The 15,392-nt window shown below is 44.2% G+C and overlaps 1 long non-coding RNA gene across 2 annotated transcripts in view; it reads right to left on the bottom strand.

Moving 5' to 3' along the window:
• LOC129207403 (uncharacterized) overlaps positions 1-15,392 on the bottom strand; it is a 37,846-nt gene continuing 22,454 nt past the window's right edge. Inside the window, exons 3-5 of one of the 2 annotated variants that reach the window (XR_008577433.1) lie at positions 10,845-10,882; positions 7,780-8,073; positions 1-1,550 (exon numbers count right to left, since the gene is read on the bottom strand). This is a non-coding gene — a long non-coding RNA (uncharacterized LOC129207403). The remainder of the gene's footprint in view (positions 1,551-7,779; positions 8,074-10,844; positions 10,883-15,392) is intronic. The other variant, XR_008577434.1, reaches the window with a different exon arrangement.

The raw sequence follows: 15,392 nt of genomic DNA, 5'->3' as shown, positions 1-15,392 counted from the left end.
TGATCTCACCATGTCATAAATAGGAAGCTTTGGCTTCCTTCAGCATGAGATACTCAGCAGTCTGTTTCCTACAAACATCATTATATGTTGTAATTCACTGAAAAAGATACTCCTTGTACAGAAAGGTCATGGTTATTAATTATATGAATAGCAATAGTGGCTTTCAGCGAGGCCGCGTCCCAGCTGCGCTGCATGCAGATGTACATGCGGATAGGTGGACAGTTCTGCATGCAAAGAGAGCAAGAACTGAAGAGACAGAAAGACAGGAGAGAAGGAGGATGGTAGAAATGAAGCTCCTGAGTCGTGCCTATGCTGCACGCTGGGCTGGGAAGCTCCGTGCCTGCCTCCAGTGAAGTCCAGGCAGTAGAGACACCTGCAGTTTACTCAATTTCCCAACAGGGCTCAATCCAGGAGGCTTTTGGAGAGCAGAGAGCAGGACCAGGTGAACCACGACCACAAAATACTTTTTTATGGCCACGCTTCGTCCTGCTCTTCTTGTGCTGGCACTGCAGCACATCTGGTCCTGCAGGGACACGGTGCAGGGAGCCAAGCCCTCAGGAAAATATTTACTTTTTTCTTCTTTTCCCCTTCAAGAATTTTTCGTGCCCCTGTGCCAAGGCCAGCTTCCTCCATAAAATTCCTCTGGCTTGGAGGGGCAACAAGCAATTCCCCAGGGCTGTTGCCCAAGATATTTCTCACGTCCCCACTCCACGGTAACCTATCTGCTTCTCCCTCTGCTTTCTTCAGGTCCCACCAAATACCCAGACCCCTCTCCTGCCTGAGCTGCAGGTAGCTCCTGCCAGAAGGATGCTGCTGCAGCTTTGCTTGCCTATGCAGAGGAATGGCAGGAATTATTGAGGAACAGGGTGCAGGTACCCCCCGGTCACTGCTAAGCAGACGGCAGCGTAGGAGCCATCATCACCAGCAACACCAGTTGCAAAGGGGCAGATGGAGCACAGGAGAGGGTGATAAGGAAAAACAGGGAACAGGAGAGCAAACCAACACAGAAAGCTGGCTAAAAACAACTGCGCAGAGCAGTACCCTAAAGAAACAAGTAGGAAAACTGCATTACAAGGAAATAAACCACGTCTGAGCCGGCTGCCTGCATCTCACAAAAGCAACAAGGAAGGCAACAGCTCCTGAAAAGAAATGGCAATTCACCTCCATGCAGGGAGTGTGAAGGAGAAGGGCAAAGGAAAGGCAGCGCTGAGCCAGAGACCTCCTGCTCTTTTCGGAAAGCGTGCCTGCAGCTTCTGAGGTCAGTCACTCTGCTCATCCCCAAAGTGAGACCTGGCAAACGCCCATCCTGCACGACGCTTCGGAGGGGTGAGGCTGCAGCGCTGGCTCTCGGCAGGTGCATCAGACTGGAGGCTCTGCCCGTCTTGGGTGGATCAACACCTGTGAGCAACCCAGGGGGACAAGGACAAAACCGATGAGGTCAGAAAGTGCCTTAGGATGATCCACAGCCAAAGCTCCTCTTCAGATGCGCTCTCCTCCCTGGGAGCAGGCGCCTGCCGCAGAGGGTGAGGGTGGTGGCGGCTGGAGGGTGTCTGGGGAAGAGCAGCACAGACCCGAAATCATTACCTTTTTCAGACCAAAAACTTAAGCATGAATCTCATTGTTTTGAATTTTTTTTTCCAGTTAGGGCTTAGTGCTGTTTACTCCAAAGTCAGACAAAACACAGGGGACTCAAAACCAGCATCAGGCTCTAAGTACCGCAAACAGAAGTGATCCCTAGAAGTTGCCGTACGAGATTCTCAGAATACATCTGTTTTGCTTCTTCCTTGACATTTGATTAAAGTCTCGCTATCTTGACTATTAATTAAAGTGCTTGGAGGCATGGCCCAAATTTCACTTCCCCTCCCAAGTTCACTGGCTCCATCCTCCTCCTCCTCCTCCTCCAAATATGTTTTGCTATAAATTACTGGCACTGTTTCTGTTGACAGTCAACATAATCAAACATTTGTAAGCATGCTGTCTCTTCAATCTGTTCAGTTGATGCACTTTACCTGATCTTTCATTAAAGTAATCAAAACACTTGCTGTGCTGCGTCTAATGAATGTTGCATGTATGATTAAGTACTTTCATTCATATTGCAAGTTTGATTTAATGTAATCTGCCTTTCAGACAGCCATTAGCCTAGCTCCTGCGTGAATTCGATTAATTGGCTGAATTCTTCCAGATGTCCATTAAGTATTACAGGAATTTCTATGTAAAAACAGCAGGGACGGTCTAGCGGAGGAGCAAACAATGATATGTTATATTGCTGCCATGACTTACAAAAAGCTGGATTCATTTTCATTAATAAAACATCTGTACTTCTGCACAGCTATGCATCAAGATGCATTTATTTTATATGTTTATTTCTCTTATGACTATAAATAGATAGTTAAACAGAAGCACAGTATGTTCAGTTGGAAGGTACACAAGCAGAACTGTATCAGAAAGGAAAATAGCAGTAAAGAATAGCGGAGTTAGGACTTTTAAAATAAGCATTGGGCATTGTAGCAAACAAGGCAATGACTCCTATAGCTGCATGGTCTTTCTTAGCATAAAGACATTTTTCTTTAGACTGGTAGGAATCTGCAAAGCGGTCAGCTCTCGGGTTGAAATGTCCTGTGCCCGGTTAATGTTTACGAGGCTCATACCTTTAAGTGAGAACAAAATTGCATTTTGGCTTTTTTTAAATGGTACAGAGTAGAAAGAAAAATCGCCATTGAAAGAAACAAGTCTGATAAAGTTTCTTAATTCTCAAAATGGGGATTTTCTTATTTTTTTTCCATAAAGTTGCATGTTAGAAAGGAAACATTTTCCTAAAAAGCAAAGACCAGAAGCCAGTTTGGGTTTCAGTGCCTGCTGTACCCAGCCCGCGCAGGGGATGGTGGTGTTTCGGGGGACAGGGAGGAAGCCTCCACACGCGGCTGTAGCTCCCTCAACTTTCCGCTGACCTCCGTAGATCCGAGAGCACCTTTCAAAGGACCACGTGAGAAGTCAGGGCCTCCTTACCCCCTTTTTCCCCTCTCCCTCCCCCCAGTACCCTTCTCGTCCTTGGGAACGAGCCCGTGGGGCAGACTGGAGAAGCCTGGCAGGAGGTTGAGGCTGACCCTGAACTCTGCACAGCTTCATTTTCCCGGACGCGCTGCACATCTCCTCAGAGCTGGCGAGCCGTAGGGCTATACCCGATGCCACGACTCCAGCGCTGTGCTGTACTGAGTCAGGGGCTGAGGAAGGGAGCGGAGCCGTGGCAGTTCAGCGGCGTTGCAGCTCTTCCCCGCGATGCTCGGGCAGGCAGCACTGGCTCCCGCGGCTCCGCACACCCCGGGGGAACAGCCAAATCGAGCTCTTCCCTCTCCTCCCTGGCTCGGTCTTTCCCTACTGCTGCTCAGCCTTAAAAGTGTGTTTGGTCCTTAAAGTACCGCTCCCACGCTGGGGAAATTATTGCCGCTTTCCACCACATCAGGATTTTACTCACCCCCCCCCATCCAAATTAGCAGGAGGTGGTACAAGCCAGTTCATTTTCAAAGGCTGTTTAATCGATGCTCAACTTACAGGAGACATCTGAAAGAATATTGTTCAGCAAAACTCGGGCTGTACAACAAAAGGAATTGGGATTCGCTAAACTGTAACTTCTGTTCTCTTACAACAGAGTCGCAACGCTGGCTAACAGCTTGCTTGTTTATTTACACATTCTCTTCTGGTTTCACTTTTCTCTATTTCTTGCTTTTGTTGGTGTGTTCTCTGTTGTCCCCGTGTAGCAAATGTACCCAGAAAAATCCTGTATTATTATATTATCTTACATTATATTATCAATATTATCTGTATTCTGCTATGAAAAATGCTTTAAGAGAAATGTTCTACCATAGCTGTGCTGTGAGACCTTGCTCCGGTACCCACGTAACCTCATAAAAGTATGGCTCTATCATACCTAAATCTTTACGCTAAGCCATTGCAACAGTCTCACGCCAATGACAGGGGAAAGCAAAACACAGACAGTTGATTGATTGTTGATCTGCGTTACAGAGGGATTTTCTTAGCAGGGAGAGCGGTGGGTTGACTGGAGAAGGGGAGCGTACGCCGGAGCGAGGGGCGAGCGGGAGGTGAGCCAGGCTTTCCTTGGCACGCCGCGGCAGCCTCCGCAGCAGCATCCCCTTTGGAACGTATCAGAAAGCTGACTCTCAATGCAATGAGAAACAGTTCCTAGATTTTGCACAGAAGAAAATGGTGTAAATATCATGTACAGGTGGCCGATCTAAAAATGAAATGTAGGAAAGCAAACCGAGCCTTTGCTAGCTTCCAGTGCTGTGTGTTTTTAAGGCAAATGTGGAGAAGTCACATCTTCTTTTGAAGCCCGAGAGACTGAAAAATTAAATCAGGGGGCTTTGTTATTGATGTTTTTCTAATACAAATGTTTTGAAATCCCTGCCTTTCATGTGTCTCTTACAAATAAGCAGAAATGTGTGATGAATCATCTTCGCTTTTAATTCCTTTAATAGATTCTTATCTCACCCCCTAACGTCTAAACAATTTTTGTTTCTGTAACAGTCCCTCAGTGGTAAATATTGCTCTCAGACAACATCTTTTTTGGAGGTTCATTATGTTCATTCTGTGGCGGAGACTCATTATAGTCTGTTATTTATTTAAAAGAACAAAATGACAGCAAATGCTTGCATTTATCATGTCTCCCTTTACACATTTATAAAATATATTTCAGCGAGAAGGCCCAGCCGCTCTCACTGTTTTGAAAAACCCAGCTGGCCTTCCTTCACAGCCATCACTCCCCGAGAAAGGAATACTTAAAGGCGCTGGTAGAGTCTAACCTCGCTCGCTAAATGACACTCCACTGACGCTAATGGGAGATTTGGCAAGGGCAGGAAAATAATTTATGAACTATTTGAATTTTTTCAATTACAAAATAAAAACTTGGGGAATGATTACAAAGAAAGAAGCGAATGAAAATGCCACTATAAGGCATGGTGAAATGATACACGTGGAACCAGCCCAAGACATAACTTGGATACCTAAGGACAGTTTGAATCTTCCTGAACTACCAAAGTGTCAGCCATCTACCACTGAAGAGCTTGCCAAAAAAAGTCCGCAATTTTTCCACGGGAAAAAAATCCTCAGCCCTTTAAACTAACATTTCGCCAATCCAGCACCCGTGGAGTGCCTTCTGTTCGTGTTTTTCCTGTAGCCTTACATCTCCTGAACCAAACCCCAAGTCCTACAGTGGCACCCACTTTTGTTCGCACCCAGCTACATCTGGTCCTCAAAAAAGAGGTGCTAACTGGCTTGTAGTCATAGCAAAAGGTTATCGAGATACCTATATAGATGGTAATCAGCATAATTATAAAAACAGAGAGTGGCTTGGCCTCAGGGAGCTGTAAAATACATTTTTAACTAGGCCATTGATATAATAGAGACAAGATGAAAAACAAGAGAGGAGGGCAAAGGTTCAGCTGTGTGGCCATTCTGGGAACTGACTGAAAAACAGGAACAAAGCTATTCAGAGCAGGTTGTTAAAGAAAAAAAAAAAATTCTAAACCGAGTCTGAAAGATAGGAAATAGAAATATGGCACGGTAGCTTACAAAGCAGAGGTCAAAAAGACATCGGTAATTAATGATGAAAAGATAAAGAGCCAAGCACTTAATTTCAAAGAAATAGTCGGGGAAGGCATAATGGTACTGTGAGCAGGAAAGAAGATTTTGCAGAAGTAAATGAAAATGAATAAGATCTCAATAGGGGGAAAATGGATAATTGAAAAAGTAGAAGAACTGTAAATTGCTGTAGAAATTCACCTGGAACATAAATCAGTTATTTAGGACTCAGGGTGAAATACAGTTTTGAATGGATCCATTTTTTTCAAAGGGACCTCCAGGCACACACCGCCAATTTTGCTCTGATATTGTTCCACATCCAGTTTTTGTGCATGGAAAATACAGGCGAAAATGTCTACTGTGTTTGGAAGTTTAAAGACTATTTTCTGAAATGCAGACCAATGGATTTTACTTCTGTTTCATCAAGAGATGCTCACCGGAAGGGAAAGGGTAGGAAGCACAAGCCCAGAAAAATGGAGAATAGCAAATATTTCGAAAGAGCAGATCCAGCCCCTTTAGCATCTTCCCACATTTTTATTTTCTAAGCTTCAGTTTCAGATGAGCAGAACTAGATAGTGCAGAGTGTAAAACAGCGGGGGACAGCCTGCACCAGTACAGCCTCAGTTATTGTCGGGAGTTGTAACAAAAGGAGTACATCTCACGGAAAAAAAAAAATAAAAATTAAAAGATGGGGTGAAGATATGGCTTTCCCACAGTCACTGGTGCAGGAGATTGTCCCACCACCTCCACCAGAAGAAGATGAGGAAGAGTGAATGATTTATCTTAAGGAAATTTTTCAGTTTATTTCCCAGTTAAGTCCCTTTTACTTGTCTTCCAGAACTGTATGAGAAGACTCCTTTACAAAACCCCCGTGGTTGTATCAAGTGACATCTTACACGGGTCACATTTTTCAGAATAATCAAACCTAACCTGCCCCTCTCTTGGTTAAGTCCCCTGACGCTGCTCAGTGACAGCAAGCAGATCCCTGGTACGCAGGATGGCAGAGCCCTGCACAGAGGCGCACAGGGCAGTGGAAAATTTATCTGCTCTTCAGAAGAAGCTGCCGCACCGGAGGTTTGATGTATTGTGTAGTAACGTACAAGCCCTTCCACCAGACAGTGACTGCTCTGGCCATATCAGAAGGATTAATAACCAACGCACCCTGGGACTGCAGAGCCAGCTCAGACGCTGTAATTCCCAGGGGCTGGACCACAACACTGAACTTGTACATGAAGAAGTAATCCGAGGTGCCGTGGACTGTAAAACATAGCGAGGCTCTTCTGGGAGAACATTAGTGACAGATCCACCTGGAAGAGCTGTGGGTCTCGGGCAGTGAAGGAGGACATACGTGGTATCTGCTTTTTGTAAAGGTGACCTGGTTTAGCAGAAAAGACACAGTGCTGGTTTTCAGTAGCACATCTGTGTGTGGATCCAGGAAAAGAAAAAGAGCCCGTGATATTCTGCATTTCAGTGGGACCTGGCAAAACTAAGAGTATATGCCCTTCTATCTCCAGAAACCGAGCAAAAGCAGTCCTAACGGCTGTAGGTGCTGAGTGAAGGCATAAAGCCCTTAACCACCATAAGTCATCCCGGGTGCATTCCCCTCTGGATGCTGAGCCATAATCCCCGAGCGCCCAGTGCTCGCAGAGGCTTAATCCCTTTCAACAACAGGATGAGCTGGGAGCTGTATCCTTGCAGGATTTACCCCAGTGCACATGTCTTTCAGGAGGATAAGAGCTGCTCAGTATGTCCTGAAGTCACATTTTTACAGCCATTCAGTTTATATCCACATGTCTCTCCCCAGTGGGAAAACCCCAGTTACTGACGTTGCCCTCAGCCCACCAGCCCGCTGGGTTATGAGCTTCACAGCTGGCTCAGCTCAGCAGAAGGCCCTTCTCCACCCTGTGTCCTGGGTGCGACCCTTGCCCCGACACACACCGCATCTCCTCATGGCCACCCTTCCAATCACACAGCGATTTCGTGTCTTCTAAAGAGACCACAGCGGGAATGTGCAAGAGTTTTCCTGAGTTGGAGGCAGTTGCGTGGGGAAGGGCAATGGCTAACTGGCACCTCCTGTGAAAAGCGAGCCAAGGGATGCCCGTGTGAACCAGGGACACAATCTTATTTAGTCTTGCCTCATCATTATTGGCCTTTTTATGTGCAATTCTTCTGTTATACCCTTACCTTAAGTGTGATCTCCACTGCAGAGCTCCACAGTTGTGCTCCATTGCTACAGAGCTGCAATAAGCCATATTTCAATTGTGTCAGTACGGATACTGCATTCAGTGGAATGAAGTTTGCTTTGAAACAAAACTGTTTTCTGGTGAAGTTCTTAGTTCCTTTGAAAGGGAGAAGCAAGCCTGACATCAGCTTCCCTCACTTTAATTACTGTAAGTGTTTTCTTCATGCCAGCAATCTCCCATGGATGCAACAATCAATTCTCAGGACAAGGACAGATGAACAACTAACACATCTGAACTGAAAAGAGAAGAGAAAAGAGGTATGAAATAGAGAAAAAAAAAAACAAAACAAACCCTGCAATGAAAATTAGCCCAGCCTTTGGTTGTCAGTTGATATCCTTGCGTCTTCCTTTTCCCATCAACTGTGTTTCCTCGTTCTTTTCTTACATGCCCAACTGCTTCATCTGCAAACTGGCAGATTCAGAGGGTTCCCTTGGCTCTTCTTTAGTGGAACAAAGCACTTGTCCCTTGCTGCAAAGACCTTCTTTTATTTTGTCAGGGAAACATTCCAGCATTCTTAAGTGCAGGGATTTTAATATATGTTTTAACCTCACAAGACTTTTCCAGATCTCAGGCAGCAACACTGGAAAGCCCACATACATGTGGAACATCCCCTAACCTCCTACGTGAAAGAGCAGGACTGTAACAAGAAGGTGAGGAAGAAGCTTGGAAATGTAACAACACATGAGTCAGGCTGGACGTTATTAAAGTCTGTCCTAATAATTTAATTATTTTGCCTTGTCCATTTGTTTTTACAGTGTGCATTATAATCCTATTCCTTACATCACAGCATACAAAACTCTGTGAGAAGTAAAGATATTAAAAAGTGGCTGTTTCTCTTTCCCTGCCTGCCTGAGTTACTGTTTAAGCAATTAGCTCTACTTCTGTGAAGGATGCTTAAAATACAAATTTGGCACTTGCATGCCAAATAGCTGATGCTACAATGATAAAAGGTCTCTAAATCTGTCACCAGAGGCATTGCATAAAACCGATTCAACCAGCAGAGGAAGGGTGCAGGTACACCCTTAGCAGCTAGACCTAGACACTCACTGATTTTACGCAAACCTGGTAAATGGGGTGGAGTCAAAAATCAGCGTTATTGTCATCTTTTCAGGAAAACACAAAATGTCTTCATCTCATTTAACTGAGTTGAACTACTGTCTATGCTTGGGGAAATGCTAGAAAAGTGGTCTTTATTTTCCACTTGGTTACAAGTTTCATCACGGAGTCCCGCAAACGCCTGGAATACTAAAACCACGCACGGGCCAAGTACCTGCTCCTGGGCAACACTTCAGAATAGGCAAGACTTGAGGAAGTCAAAAGGCCCAGCATCTCCTGACCACAGAGGGAGTATAGACTCAGTCGCTCAGAGAACAAGTGCTTTCCAACCCCATTCCGCTTTCAGCCTCACCGCTGGGAGTCAGTGAGTCCAAGGGGGTGCCCTCCGAGTGCTTTACCTTAGCAGCTCCACATACATCCCTAGTTCTTCGCTCAAGGACTTTGGTGCACTTAAAAGTGAGGGAAGATCCTCCATGGATATTTTTGTAGAGGAAAACAGGGCAGAGCATTAGCTTGCTCAAGATAACCAGAGTGAGAGCCAGAGCCAGACCAGAGGTTTATTCAGCACCAGACCTGCACAGCACTCTTGGGGTCATGGGCTGTAGCCTGCGCGTGGTGCCCAAGGGGGCATTGCTGGCCTCCACCTCAGCCCCCCGGTTCTTCAGCACAACGAACCACCCATGGAGCACAGAGGGAAATAAAAAAGGAAGAATTGAATGAATATTCATGCCTCGGCTTCGGGGGGTTGGGAGTGTACTCAGAGTCCTCGAAAATACTGTGGTTAAAACATGTTTAGAGTAGAAACGTGCTAGGGCACAGGCAGAGGCACACATCCAGAGATACACAGAGCTCAGGACAGAAACACAGAGAGTAAATGAAAACAAAGATGAACATACAATGGGTCTGTTTATCATTTCAAAATACTGTCATAGAAAAAGAAACCCAAAAGAAGACAGACACTATTTGTCTCGATCATCCTTTCTCCAAAAAAAAAAAAAAAAAAAAAAGGAAAGGAAATGTTGGTTGTCAATCAGCACCTTTCAGGTTTAGATTTTTTTGGGGGGCAGGTTCAGCAAAACAAAATGCAAACAAATGCAAATTTTGATTTGGTTGGCAATCCAGTTTTATGTCCCATAATACTTTCCATCAACCTTAAAGTCAAAAATCTGCTGATAAAATAAGAGCTGCTGGGATTGCTAGGAAGAATTTCCTGACAGGTAACTTCGTGTTAATAGCCCCTTACACGCAATGTTGTGGAAGAGAAAGAGGTGAAAAAACACTGCTGTAAGTACTATGGCCATTTAATCCTTAACATGGGAATGTATTTCTGCTCTTTTTCCCTCCCTAGATTCATTTTATGTTCCCATCAGAAGGTTAATTGTGTTAACAGGAGTTACAGCCACAGGGGAAAGATGTGATTGAATGCTGAGTGCAGTTTTAGCTGATAACCTCCGAGTGAGTGAAAGGGCACAAAAAGGGGTTGATCTCCTCTAAAGGGGTTGTCAGTCATTCAGGAAAAATGCAGCTGTGGGAGAAACAGCCTTATCTCCCAGGACACGAAGAAGAGAAGCTATCAAAATAATCTTGAACCTACACTCATCCCGGGCTCCATGTCTGTGCCTGTGGCTCTGACAGCGGAGTTAAATACGAATGACTGCCTTTTTTGTGTGTGTGAGCAAGCAGTCCCTGACTTGATGCACGTTCTTGAAGACTGATTAGATTGCATGAAAATGTGTAATTAACAACAATAGACCCCAAATAATTATACCTCTAAAAAGCTGGCATGAAATCTTGACATCTTTTAGCTTGACAGCACAACCCTTGTTTGCTGAATCGAGGACATGATTACATTCCAAGGTTTTAGTTAAGACTAGCAGTGAAATTTTTCCCTTACATTTAAACTTAATAAAAAATGCCTATAGAGGATCTGCATGAAGAACAAGGACTTACCTCTCCATTGATCATTTCAGCCCATGTCTGAACTCATCCTGCAAAAATTACATAGGATTTATGGTAAGTATCTCAGAGAAGAAGGAATTTTTTTTTTTTTAAAGATTAAATATTTCTGTCAGCTGCCATTGATGAGAGAGGGCATTTGTGGAGATGTCCGCACCCACAGACACCGGACAAAGGATCAAGGTATATTTCAGTGCTGCAATATGGGCAGTGAAGTTTGCAGCTGTTTTGTCTCAAAGATGCACTGCAAACTCCAGAAACGGAAAGCCCTCTCCTCCCTTGCACTCCAGGACTATCTTAGAAATGTCTTGGGAGCACTCTGGAAATAGGTTTAGGTGGTGTTACTGGCTGCATCACAGTTATGCTTCTCTACCTTGTCAAAGGAAAGGATGCTAAACCCCCCAAAACTGGCAGACTCTTCCTGTTCAGACTCTGGTTCTGCTGCCTTTACAGCGAAGATCCTTTTCTCACACGCTGAGCTAAAAATACATATGTTTGTCCAGTTGTAGCCAGAATACATCAGTTCAGTCTTGCAAGAGAAAAGCAAGTAGATAAAAACCAAATCTTTAGGCTTTTACTTTAAAACACTCAAATATAAACCTGGCTGTCTTTTTCCCCAAAGCTTCTGAGTGCAAAAAAGTTCTGTAATATTAACATCAACAGCACAACTTGAACAAAACAACTAAAATGCTTATTGACTTGGTAGCAGGGAAAGCCAGTTTGAAATATTTGATCCTAACACCAGCTAAGCAAGTATGTGTAAAGTGTAAAGCCTGCACTTGTTGATTTCTGAGATAAAAATCAATAAAACTGTCCATAACCTATAACTCTTTGGTTTACCTCTCCATAGAGATCACAAGAGAGTAATTAGATTTCTGCCTGACTAGCAGGGGTAGAAAACTGTTTCATTTTGGATCAAAACCTTCCCAGTGGATTACACCTTCTATCCACTGCCTATCAACACTTAGCAATTGCTTCTGTATTTGACTTTGACAGAACTACCAGAATGTTACTATCTAATTTTCAGTGTAGTTGATACAGGGTTTTGAAGCTTTATTCTAGTGTCAGATTTTAAAATTAATTCTTCCCACTTCGTATTTTACATCTTTACTCTGCCTGGTGTTTTGTAACAGCCAGCCTTGCTAATGTGATAAATAATTAAAAAACAAAATGACAATACCCATCCGACCTCTAATTTACAACAAGCAAAAAAACCTTAATCTATTATTGATGATCCAGCCTTTGGATTCAGATATCACTCTAAACAAGCAGTTGTCTGCCTTGGATCGTCTTTGCATTTCATATTCAAATGAGGTTGATGCTGTTGCATATATTTTCATCTGATGACATTTTAATATCACCAGATGCTATTGCCTGCCTGGGAGATAACTGCTTCAAATACAGCCTCCTTCCCCCCCTAAGCACAGTGATATTAAGCGACAGGCAGAAAGCAGGTCGTGTTTTAAAATAACAGTTTTATAACACTCGCTACTATCACTGTATTCTCACATTTCAACAGTCCTGGAGTCTTTCTGTAATAATGGCTTTTTAAAGAGAAATGTCACTCTGCATTTTGATCTTCCTTAATTCAGCAGCTTTCTGAACAGGCTGAGAGCATGAAATATCAAATAACAAACAGCGCTCGCAACAACTTCACATGCTAGATGGAGATTAATCTATCGGAAAATATGTGACAGCTTAAGTTCAAGTTCCATGTAATGAGCTGTGTTGATGGACAGCTGCAATAAATTCACGTCCTGATGCAGAGGACTTTGTCAGATGAAGTCCAGATCACAGACAGGCACCCGCAGCCTCCCAGCACCTCCTGCTCTACTCAGAGAGAGCATTTGGGGGCATTTTGCTTACTTACTTGCTTACGGGATTAACAAACCTTCCCATTCTCACAGCTCTGAGCATTTTAAAAATAAAAGCTAACCTCATTTTTTAAAAAGAACTAAAACTTGCAATCTTTGAACCTGGCCACAATGTGTATTTGTGCAAATGTAAGCAAAGATTTGAGCTTACCCTAAGTTTATGCATTTGAACTGAAACTCTCTGCAAGCTGGAACATCTATCACAGTAGCTTGGACAGGATAAAGCACCCTAATCTCTAACAAGTAATGTATCACTATTGGTGATTGTTTCGGCTACCTGTGATTCCCCTACCCTGGCACAATGCCTGCATACAGGTGTATGCAGTCTTGGAGGGCTTTATCTCTCTGGTACTATGTCCAGATACGAAGAAAACCTTCAAAGAGTGGTAAAAGGTTGGAGTTAAGGGGCGTGTGTTCTGCCCCTCTTCCCTCAGTGACCACCACAGGGAAATCTACAACAACTTCCATGTAAACAGGCTGGTTAAGTACCCACCCAGGCTGCAGGACCCCTCTCTCCTCTGCAGAGGGAATTGAGGAGGGTGGTGGAGGCAACCAGCAAGTCCAGGATACCCTGCAGTTTTCCAAGGCTGCCGGAACCTGGTCCTGGCCCTAACCCAAGACCTTCCAGTTTTGGATAATGAACTCCTCCCTTGCTTGATCACAGCAGTCCAGAAGACCACGTATCCCATTAGAGTAAATCAGACCAGAGCACAAGGCAGAGAGCCCCAAGCTTGAGACCACAAATCTGCATTGCATCACAGCTTTGCATTGTGCTGTACGAGCTCATGTTGAGAAGCAAGATGGCCATTTTCCTCTCTTTGAAAGACCTACAAGCTAGAGCACAGAGCCATGCCAACGTGGATGGACTATTTCTGCACTTCAGCTTATTCACATGGCCCCAGTGCTGGTTTTGGCACTGCACTCCCCAGTGTGGGAGTAATAGATCCAGGACAGCTCCAGCATCTCTGCTTAGGGAGCTGTTTCCACTGGGACACTTTGGATGCATTCTCCCTGCCATGCCTGAAATGGGGACAAATGTCAGTGCTCACCCCCAAAGGCAGAAAAGGAGCTCTGTGCTTGGTGATAATTGTGCTCAGCGTGCTCAGAAGTAGCATCGCCAAGCAGCAGGGAAATGCTCTGGTTTTTGTAAATTCACATACAAGACAGTACAATTCGCCTCACTTCCCCACTTGCTTCGGCCCTGCCGGAGACTCACATCTGCTCTCCAAATCCTGACAGCGTTTTCACTGCAGAGCCCGGCCACCACAACGGCTGCTGTATGTGCCAAAGCGCTGGGTTACACTCCTGACCCGTGTACAGGGATGTGATTGTTTGTGAAATGTGGCAGTAAATATTGTAAACTTAAATACACGATTGAGAGCCTTTTTTTTTTAACCTCAGCACTATCAACTCGTTTCCCTACACTCTTCTCCATCTTAAATCAGATTCAATTCTGTCTGTGGTTTTATTCTTCCTCTAGTGAAACATCTCTTTATCCAATCTTTATCCTTCATCAGTTTCCATTAAACCCTGCTCACATGCATTAGCATTAAAACAGAGGCAGTAAAGATTTTCTATATTATACCCACTGAAGAGTTACATAGGTAGAATCAACTTTATGCTCAGGTCCACAGCACAATTTCCAAGTGGCAAAGCTGGTTTAAGATAGTCCCACCCTTCTTCAATGCCATTTACTGGCTCCACCCACTGGATTGATGAAACTACTTACAGAAATGTGCCCTAAATTGCACCAGTAAAAAAAATCACATAGGTTCTCAAAAATTAATAATTTTTAGGGTTTTATTGCATTGCCTTAAATAGTTGTATTGTCATAATGGGTCAGGTGGCTAAACTGAATGAGGATCTCGTCAGCAATGTTCACCAGTCAAGAAATCAACCTGCATTTTGCTGAGAGGTAGACGGGATCTATTCCTCAACTGTACCCAAAAAGCAAGTCTTGATTCTGGCCTTGCAGAGGACATCAAATAGATACCCAGGGATGAGGGAAAAGCATTTGAGGGAACACAACTTAGCAAAGCACTTGTCCTCATGCCTCCTTTTAAGCAGTGCCTTACATGCTTTGCTGAATTGGGCCTAGTGACTTAATTGTGAAATTGTTTGTATTTTGTCCTATGTGAGGAACAATCATTTTATTAGGTAACCTTAGCACCTAAGGAGGACAGTTAAATTATAAGTGGCACCATCTTAGCACAAAGCCATTGTTCACCTGACATCTCTGGGAAGGCACTTGGGCACTTCATGTTCCCTCCATTGATTCCAATTTTCCTGGTGAGAGGACTATTCTGGTCTGCATCACTGCTCCCCGTTCCTACCCTGCCTCATTCTTCTTTCAGCTCTGGGAAGGGGGAAGCTTTCTGTCTTTAATTAGAGTCACACCAGTCAAGAAGTACTCCCTTGACATGTAAGAGGCTGAAACATAACAGACTTTGAAGAGTTAGCGATTGCACCTTGTTCTATGGCACACCTTCCTCTCCAGTCTCTCTTTGGACAGCGGGTGACTGTGTGATAGATACATACAGTTCCTTTTCCGCGGGCACTCGGGTTGTACGACTGTCTGTCCGCCTCAGCCTCGCAGGCATAGGAATCACACACAAGCTATTTCCAGGCAGGCAGTGTTCTTAGACCTTTCTCTATAGATGCCAATTAG

The sequence above is a fragment of the Grus americana genome, chromosome 5, assembly GCF_028858705.1.
Source record: "Grus americana isolate bGruAme1 chromosome 5, bGruAme1.mat, whole genome shotgun sequence".
Classification (NCBI taxonomy): Eukaryota; Metazoa; Chordata; class Aves; order Gruiformes; family Gruidae; genus Grus; species Grus americana.
The sequence above is the reverse complement of the archived record's forward strand: the minus strand, read 5'-3'. Positions and strand labels throughout refer to the sequence as shown.